At 38.7% G+C, this 8,371-nt stretch overlaps 1 protein-coding gene across 2 annotated transcripts in view; it reads left to right on the top strand.

The window, feature by feature from the left end:
• Window positions 1-1,028: 1,028 nt before the first annotated feature.
• The window catches only part of CAPN6 (calpain 6), a 31,176-nt gene continuing 23,833 nt past the window's right edge, over window positions 1,029-8,371 (top strand). Inside the window, exons 1-2 of one of the 2 annotated variants that reach the window (XM_053657450.1) lie at window positions 1,044-1,107; window positions 4,596-4,696. The gene's annotated coding sequence lies outside the window, so the exon portion shown is untranslated. Of the gene's footprint in view, window positions 1,108-4,595; window positions 4,697-8,371 lie in introns of both variants that reach the window. The other variant, XM_037134280.2, reaches the window with a different exon arrangement.

The raw sequence follows: 8,371 nt of genomic DNA, 5'->3' as shown, positions 1-8,371 counted from the left end.
TGTAAAAACCAAAAACTATTTGTGAATTGTGTTCCTGGAGTTGTGTCCCAGTGAATGTCTCAGGGAACAGGACATTGACTGGGATACAGCATAATATTTTACATGGGTCTGACTATCCTGCTGGAGCCTCTTGATTGGCCTTTCAGAGCAAACAGTTATTTGTTCTACTGTCACTTAACATTGTCAGACAGAATCTCCACAGCCTTATTGCTAGAAATTAAGCTTCTTACAAATGCCATGGCATCAAACTCCATTGACCTCCCTCTTTTTTTTTTAATATTTTATTTATTTATCTTTAGAGGGGAAGGGAAGGAGAGAGGGAGAGAAACATCAATGTATGGTTGCCTTTTGTGCATCCCCTGCTGGGAACTGGCCTGCAGGGAATTGGCCTGCAACCCAGGCACGTGCCCTGACTGGGAATCGAACCACAACTATCTGGTTCATAGGCCCGCACTCAATCCACTGCATTAACCTCCCTCTTATTGCTCCTTTCTTTCTGCCCTTGGCCAAATGTAACCTGTCACTTCACAAAGCCCCCTTTTCTTCCCTGTGCCCCATTAGCTCTCCTTTCACTCCCAAAAGCTCGCTGAAGTCCTCATCACTATCATAGATCTGTGTATAAAGGGCCTCATCTGCAGACTAGCCCACAAGAACTTTCCCAACACTTTAAGATTTTTTTTTGCCATGTCCTCTCTCAAGTAATGCCTATGTCTGCACTATTAACACTGAGACAGAAAAGTCAGAAGTCTGTCAGACTTCTCCTGAAAGTTCTACTTCTACTTGGAAGTGAAAGAGCTTTCAACTGTGGCTTCTTGAGTTTTCCAGTTTGTTGGTGGCTGGATCTGGAGTGGGCATCCTTTCTGCACATCTGGCAGGGGCGCTTTCCAGATTTTCCTCATGACTCAAGATCAGTTTCTGACTGCTAGGCGGGGGAAAGTCTCCTGAAGTTTCTGCAAATCACCTCCCCCTGTGAGCAGAGCTTGGTACAGCCCAAATAGTTTTCAGGTTAAGAAAGCCAGAATCTTTGTTCCGCTGCACTGACTGAACAGACTTGTAGGGGTTACCTGGCCAAAAGCAGCAGGAGCAACAGCAACTGGGATAACTCAGGTGAGTAGAAAAGACATTCGCAAACTTATCCTGGAATTTTATTTGCTGGATAACTTGGTGTATAAAAAAAGTGAAGAAACTTGAACTTTATAGATAGTCAAAATCCACAGCTATAATTTTATGGTTTGTCTGGATTGAATGTGTGCGTGTAATAGCAGTTTGGAAACTTTCAAACTAATGGAATTTTTATTGGTTATTTTTGGGTGTGTGTGTGGGTGATTGTGGTTGTCTGGCAATGAAATTGTTCTGGTGATAGCTGGTTTTGTTTTGTTTTGTTTTTTTGTCTTCTGTTCTCAGGAATCCCCTGTATGAAAGGAAAAGCCTTCCTTAGGCAAGTGAGAGGGAAAACCCAGGCTGACTGTCAAGAATTAATTCTAGCTCCTGCTGACCCAGAGCTGTGGGCAAATTATTGAAATGCAGACAAAATCTTGAAACCACACTGTACAAAAAGCTTAAAGTCCTGGAAGTGGTGTGCATGGGCTGTGCACTATTGCACAGGAGGAAGTGGCAGCAGAAGCTGTCCTGTTTGCACAGATAGGAGTCCCCCTGCCTTGGTGACATGTTGATCTTGACTTATTTTATTTTCAACCCCTGGCTGGCCTGGTTTTGTTCTTCACTAATTCTTAATTTGGTTTAAATTTTGATTTGCAGTGTGATTCTACCCTTCCCACCCTATCCACCCACAACACCGCCACTGATGTTCTAGGGACTTCAGTGGGTGGAGTGGAGGGCAGAAAAAGTATGGAAACATTGCAGTTGAAAATTGGCTCTTAAAATTTGGAGCTTAAAGTTTGGTGAAAAGCACATAGGAAAATTAAACAAATTTTGCCTTCCCGACAGTCACTTCCAGCTCCAGGATAAAGCATCCTGGTTTGTACTGATGTTTTATTGAACTTTGGCTAATGTCTCATTTAAAAATCTTTGCTGTGAAATTAAGGACATTTTATAGTCTAAAAGAATTTTTAAACATTCTTTTGGGGGCTGCTGATTAACTCTTTCATTCCTCTAGCAATTTGCATGCATATATGTGTGCATGCCCATGTGGGTGTACATTTGTGTGTGTCTGTGTGAATAATTTGTATTTAAATAGCATTCTTTATTTATCCTTAGAGTCTCTAGCAGACTGGAGAAAGTCTAAACACACTTGTGTAGTCAGGAATAAGTTAAAAAACATGCTTTGTTCATCCTCTGTATGTTTTTGGTTCCTAAATTAAAAGCAGAAAAAGCCCCTTTGTGACCCCCAAGCAGTGTTTCTTTGATTAGCCTTGATTTGAAATTATCTCACTCTCTGATAGCTTGAAATTCAAAAACAAAACTCTGAAGTGCATTCTTATAAGAAGAGGACAGTGAGAATTTACCAGAGCAATGTCTTGAGGATTTGTATTTGTACACTTACCTCCAACTCTTTTAAATTATGGTAAAATTTACAGAAGGTCCTGGTGTTAGTGCCAGCTCTGTCATTAACTATGTAACCTTGAGCAAGTCCCTTCACCTTCTTGTAAAAGCAAGGATTTGGGTCAAGTGATTTCTAAAAGTTCTTCTAGCATAATGCTATAAAAATTGGGAATAGATTCTCACAAAGCTATATAATTAGACTTATAGGATGAGTTTATTTATTTAAGAGAGATAAAATGAGTAGTGGAGAGCAACTCATCCAAAAAGGAGAGGTAGAAAAGAGAGGAGGTATTGAATGGTAGACAAGCAATTTTATGTTGGTCTTTTAAAATTTTTTAAAGATTTCATTTATCTTTAAAGAGTAAGGGAAGGAGAGAGGGAGAGAAATATCAATGTATGGTTGCCTCTCATGCATCCTCTACTGCCAGGAACTGGCCTGCAACCCAAGCATGTATGTGCCCTGACTGGGAATGGAACTGCAATTCTTTGGTTTGAAGGCCAGCACTCAATCCACTGAGCTACACCAGCCAGGGCTATCTTGGTCTTTTAAATGGCCTTGAGTGTCTTATTTAAAGCCTTGTGATCAAATCTCCTCATTTCCTACAGAGGACATAAAAAGGATTTAGTTTGATAAAAAAGAATGTTTCCTAATACTACTATCTTACATGGGCTATCCTTAACAGTTAATAAGCATTTTCATACACTTAATTTTATTAGATTCCCTCCAATAACACCACAAGGGGTATGGGGCAACCATAATATTCCCATTGTGCTTATGAGGAAACTGAGGGACACAGATGTTAAATATACCAAATGGCAATATTTGAGACTTGATACTGGATCTCCTGGACTACCTGCGTTTTTTTTTAATGATTCTGGATTTGTTTTTATTTATTTTATTTATTTTAATTTATTTTTAATTTTTAATTTTATTTTTTATTTATTTACTTTTAGAGACAGGGGAAGGGAGGGAGAAAGAGAGGGAGAGAAACATCCATGTGTGGTTGCCTCTTATGTGGCCCCCACTGGAGACCTAGCCTGCAACCCAGGCATGTGCCCTGACTGGGAATTGAGATAGTGACACTTTGGTTTGCAGCCCGCGCTCAATCCCCTGAGCTACACCAGCCAAGTGAATTTGTTTTTATTTTTTGATAGAATTCTTCAACAATAGAATTTGTAAAAATAATTGTGTACTCTTTTTTCCTTTGTCTTTGAACAGAGTCTTTTCTCTGGGTAAATTTGACGTGTCCTAGATAAGACTGGATCAGAGGACTTTTATGATCCCTTTCAGATCCCAGAATATCTGGCTAACAATTTAAATCTGAACAACTATTTGCCTTTTGGTAGATGCTTGCCCATGGACGTGGGCTAGGATTCTGCCTGTGTAGACATAGCAGTTCTATTCTCTGTGTAACATGCAGATGCTGAATTGTTATTACTTTTCCCTCTCCAAGCACCACTATTCACAATGCACCACTCCCAGGTGTGAGAGGAACTGTTGATTGTGGCTAAAGTGACTCCTACTTCGTACCAAGACAGAGTTAGGTCTTCTGCATCCAGTTTTCTTTTCAAAAACTCCTAATTGCACCCTGGCTGGTGTGGCTCAGTGGATTGAATGCCAGACTGTGAACCAAAGGGTCACCGGTTCGATTCCCAGTCAAGGCACATGCCTGGGTTGCAAGCCAGGTCCCCCATTGGGAGCACATGAGAGGCAACCACACATTGATAGTTCTCTCTCTCTTTCTCTGTCTCTTCCACTTTCTCTAAAAATGAAAGAGTCAATCAATCAATAAAACTCCTAATTGTTTTACCTCCAATTTTGTCCCAAGTACAGCACTAGGGCAATACTGGAGAAAAGGAGAAACTAGTCAGGGACAATACACCACAAGCCATGTTCTTTCCCTATCTCCACCTATAATGCCCTCCCTTACCCATCCAAATCAACAGAAGTATGCAAACCACAGACTGGGTTTCCTCTATCAGTTAATAATTCTCTTTAATAAACTGAGTTAGATTTTATTTTCTAGAGCAAAATCTGGTTCTTACTCTAAAACTAACCCACAGGTAAAGAACAAATCATTTTCTTCTTAAAGGTTTGCCCAGCTCCCCAAGCTTTCCAGTCCAGTGAGTAGCAGAAGCTTCCCCTCCCAACTGCAGCCTTGTGCTCTGTGACAGGCTCCTTCAACTTCCTCTGGTAATTCTCAACTTCCCATACTACATATTCTCCCTCTCTACTTGCCTTGATCCACTTGGCCTTCTTCCTTCCTTGCATTCGTCCTATAGGAAGTGGGTCCAAAATTCTAATAGTATTTCTGAAGACCATTATTGCAGTGTAAACCCTACACTCACCACCCATGATACTTGTCTCAGGAAAAATATGTTTCTCTCCTTAGATGTGTATGTTCCCTTTGTTAGCTATTTGGTAGCTAAAGGCTCTTTTCAGTTGATAAGCATAAGTTACTAGACTTGATTCTATTTACTAAGTTTCTTAATATGCAGTTACTAACCTAAAGGTCTCTCTCCTTCACAGTTGAGTGCAGCAAGATAGCAAAAAGTGGACATACCTTTCTTCACTCTCCTATTCTCTGATAGAGCAAGTTGCTTATGCAAACTTAACTTACAAATTTCTGGGTTTCTAAAAGTTTTCTGAGGGTTAATTAATGAACCCTCAAAAGTAAGATGTTTGGATTCTCCCATGATCATCAAACCATGGAAAGAAAGATCTTTTTACATTTTCGCCATGTCAATGAATTCTAGGCAGGATGCCTCAAAGTTAGGTGTTATGTTTGCTTTGGAGAGTTTTCCTTATTTGAGCTGAAAAAAAATTTTCTTTTTCAAAAAAGGTAGTGACGAAAAGAAGCACTATGGTGCGATGGAAAGCTGAACATTCCACAGCTTTAAGCTGAGGCATTACACAGACCCAGGTTTGTGTAGGTTCTGCAAGTTTCTAGTTGCCCTTCCTCTGAGCTGCCATTTATATAGACACAAAAAGAAGGGACAAATAATGTCTACTAAACTTGACTTCCATAAAGAGATTATGAACTTAAATATATATTTCAAATGATGACTTGCCATATAAACATGAATTTTCTAAATAACACATTCATCCATTCAACAATTATTTCCTGAGCAATGGTTGTGTGCCCAGCTCTGCACCAGGCAATGAGATGGCTTACAATGTACATCTTGCATTTACAGAGCCCTTTCTAGTTATTCAAAATACTTTTATACTAACCATCTCATTAGTTATAGTCACAGTGTAGAGGACAGGACAGATAACCCCACTCTCCCAATGTGAAAATTGAGGCACAAAGAAACCAATGGTCACAGCAAATGGAACATGGTTGTCCTAATAACTAGTCAGAATGAGGTCAATTCTACTCCTGCAAGTTGAATAGGGCATAGAACTGCAGTTGTACTCTAATGAAAATCTGTCAAGTTTAGGTTGATGGCTGATATTCCTTATTTACTGTGAGCCCACAAAATGCAGGTCTAAAGACTTGACCTATGCATACCAGCTGTGCATCCTGTCTCTGAAAGAGCCTCCTGGGATCACACTGGTTCTTAAAGTCAAACCTGAATTTCTTTTTGGAATGGATACTGCTTTAGTCTCTAGACAGGTCTTTTCATCACAGGGGTTCCCTTTGCAGGCTCCTGCTTGCCTAACCATTGACTGAGTAGCAAGGAAGACTGGTGGGTCAGAGGGCCTTCCCAAGAACAGGAAATACTCATTTATCCAAAATGATTAGGGACTAGAAGATTCTGGCAAACTAAAATCCTAATTGTCTCAGACTATTCCCCATTTATAGTCCTCGGTCCCCGGCAATCCACAAAAACTTTCCAGGGAAAGCAAGAGGCACAGTAGTGTTTGTTTTAAGTTTGGGCACATGCAAAAATTGGGGTTCATTTATAATAGGCTCCACAAAGGAGCCTGCATAAACCTTCATATTGGCTCTGATACTGCTGAATGGAAAATTATTACTGATATCATCCATGACTTCAAGTACAATAAATACACTTTAATTTTTAAACATAGGAGCAGACTTGAGTCTGATAACTGAAGGTATTTCAGTATTTTGCAGTGTCCCATAGCCTTCAGTTTGAAAAAACGAATGTTGATATATAGGCCTATAAAAAAATAGTGGTTATTTTTAGCTTCTTATTCCTTGGATTCAGAAAAATAGTAAGCTTGTTTATATATTTGTATATTATAAGTTACGAAGAACATTAAAATAACACATCTCTGTGGTTTTCAAATGGTAAGACTTCTTTACCAGTAAGACATTTCAATATAATACTGAAAGGACATGAAATAAGATAGTAGAGAGTTCTGATTATATTATTCTTTCTTTTTTTACACTCACCCAAGGATATTTTTCACTTCCTTTTTTTTGGAGAGAGAAGAAAAAAGAGAGGAAGTGACAGACAGAAACTTCAATGTGAGAGAAGGATTGATTGGTTGCCTTCATATGCACCCAGATTGGGAATCCGTGAAGGGACCAGGGATCACACCATTAACACCAGGATGGGGTAGGGAGAAAAACAGGTGGGGGATGAATGAGACAACTATATTAGGACAACAACAAAAAATAAAATAAATAAATTTAAAACAAGGCTGGGAATCTCATTCACTGGCGCCAAGACTGCAACCCAAACATGTGCCCTGACTGTGAATTGAACCAGCAATCACACGGGCCAGGACTATATTACACTTTTTATAAAATAGCATCTGCCACTTTATTTACTGGCTTTTAAGCTGTGTTACCTACACATACTCTTTGAAGTGATAATTAGTCTTTTTTTTTTCACATCTTGTTCATTTTTTACCAGATACTCTGACCTTAGAATTTTTACTTTCAACCCTCATGTGAACATAGAATATAGACACAGTTATCCTTAAAATATATATTTGAAATAATTGGTGCTATGTAAATTGCACAACCCCCTATTATCTACTATTGAAAGTCAGAAGAAGATAACGAGTCATTATAAATCTATCTTTGTGATCAAGAGATAGATTAAAAACTTATTATCATCCCAAGGCTATTTAAAATCAAATTCGCCTTTCAAGTTATCCTCATAAAAACCAGTTATTAGGGGCATTTGAGTGTGAGACACTCTGATATACATTGCCTGAAGAGCCACTATATTAATTTTCTATTTAATCATGTGAGATTTTTTTTAGAAAAGAAAGCAGCAGTTTATTGCCATGGGATAAGAATCTGTAGTCCACCAAATCAGTGTGATTGAATTTCAGAGTCTATATTTTATCAAGGGCGAATTATTGCACATTAGACTTTGAAGAAGGAAGACATAAAATCTTTCTGTCTTTCCTTGTCTTTGGAGGCCATCTGCTCTGAGCTCTGTTTCTTGCATTAGCCTTTCTGGCCACTAATAAAAATGAAAAGCTCTTTAATGATAAAAGGGAAAAGGATCTGTGTAAAAGGGCTTGTTAAAAGTGAAAGGAGTTGCTTCAGGGTACCAACTTATTCTGAATGTAGTAAACCAATTTTTTCCCTGCTAGTATAAAATGGAAGATTGCCCTTTAATTTATAGTGACTCATGTTTAACTAGCAGTCTTAACATTTATTATCTATTTTTCCAATAACATTATTAAGGCACATATTTTCTTGTTTGTCAGATAAAAAAACTGAGGCCCAGAATGTTTTAGGTGCCTCACCCAAAGCACCAAACTAATTCATTGCAAAGCCTGAACCTTCCATCCCTCTACCCTGAAAATGGTGACTTTTCCATTAAAGCCATACTTGAAGTGCCTAGCTTCAGGAATAAGTCACTAGAATGATTACCATTTGTCTAACCTCAGATAATCTTTAAAACAGTCTAATACCAACAATTTTTTCTCATTCTA

This window comes from Artibeus jamaicensis, unplaced genomic scaffold (genome assembly GCF_021234435.1).
Source record: "Artibeus jamaicensis isolate MK-2021 breed Jamaican fruit bat unplaced genomic scaffold, CSHL_Jam_final scaffold_461, whole genome shotgun sequence".
NCBI classification, from domain to species: Eukaryota; Metazoa; Chordata; class Mammalia; order Chiroptera; family Phyllostomidae; genus Artibeus; species Artibeus jamaicensis.
This window is presented reverse-complemented; position numbering and strand designations above follow the sequence as displayed.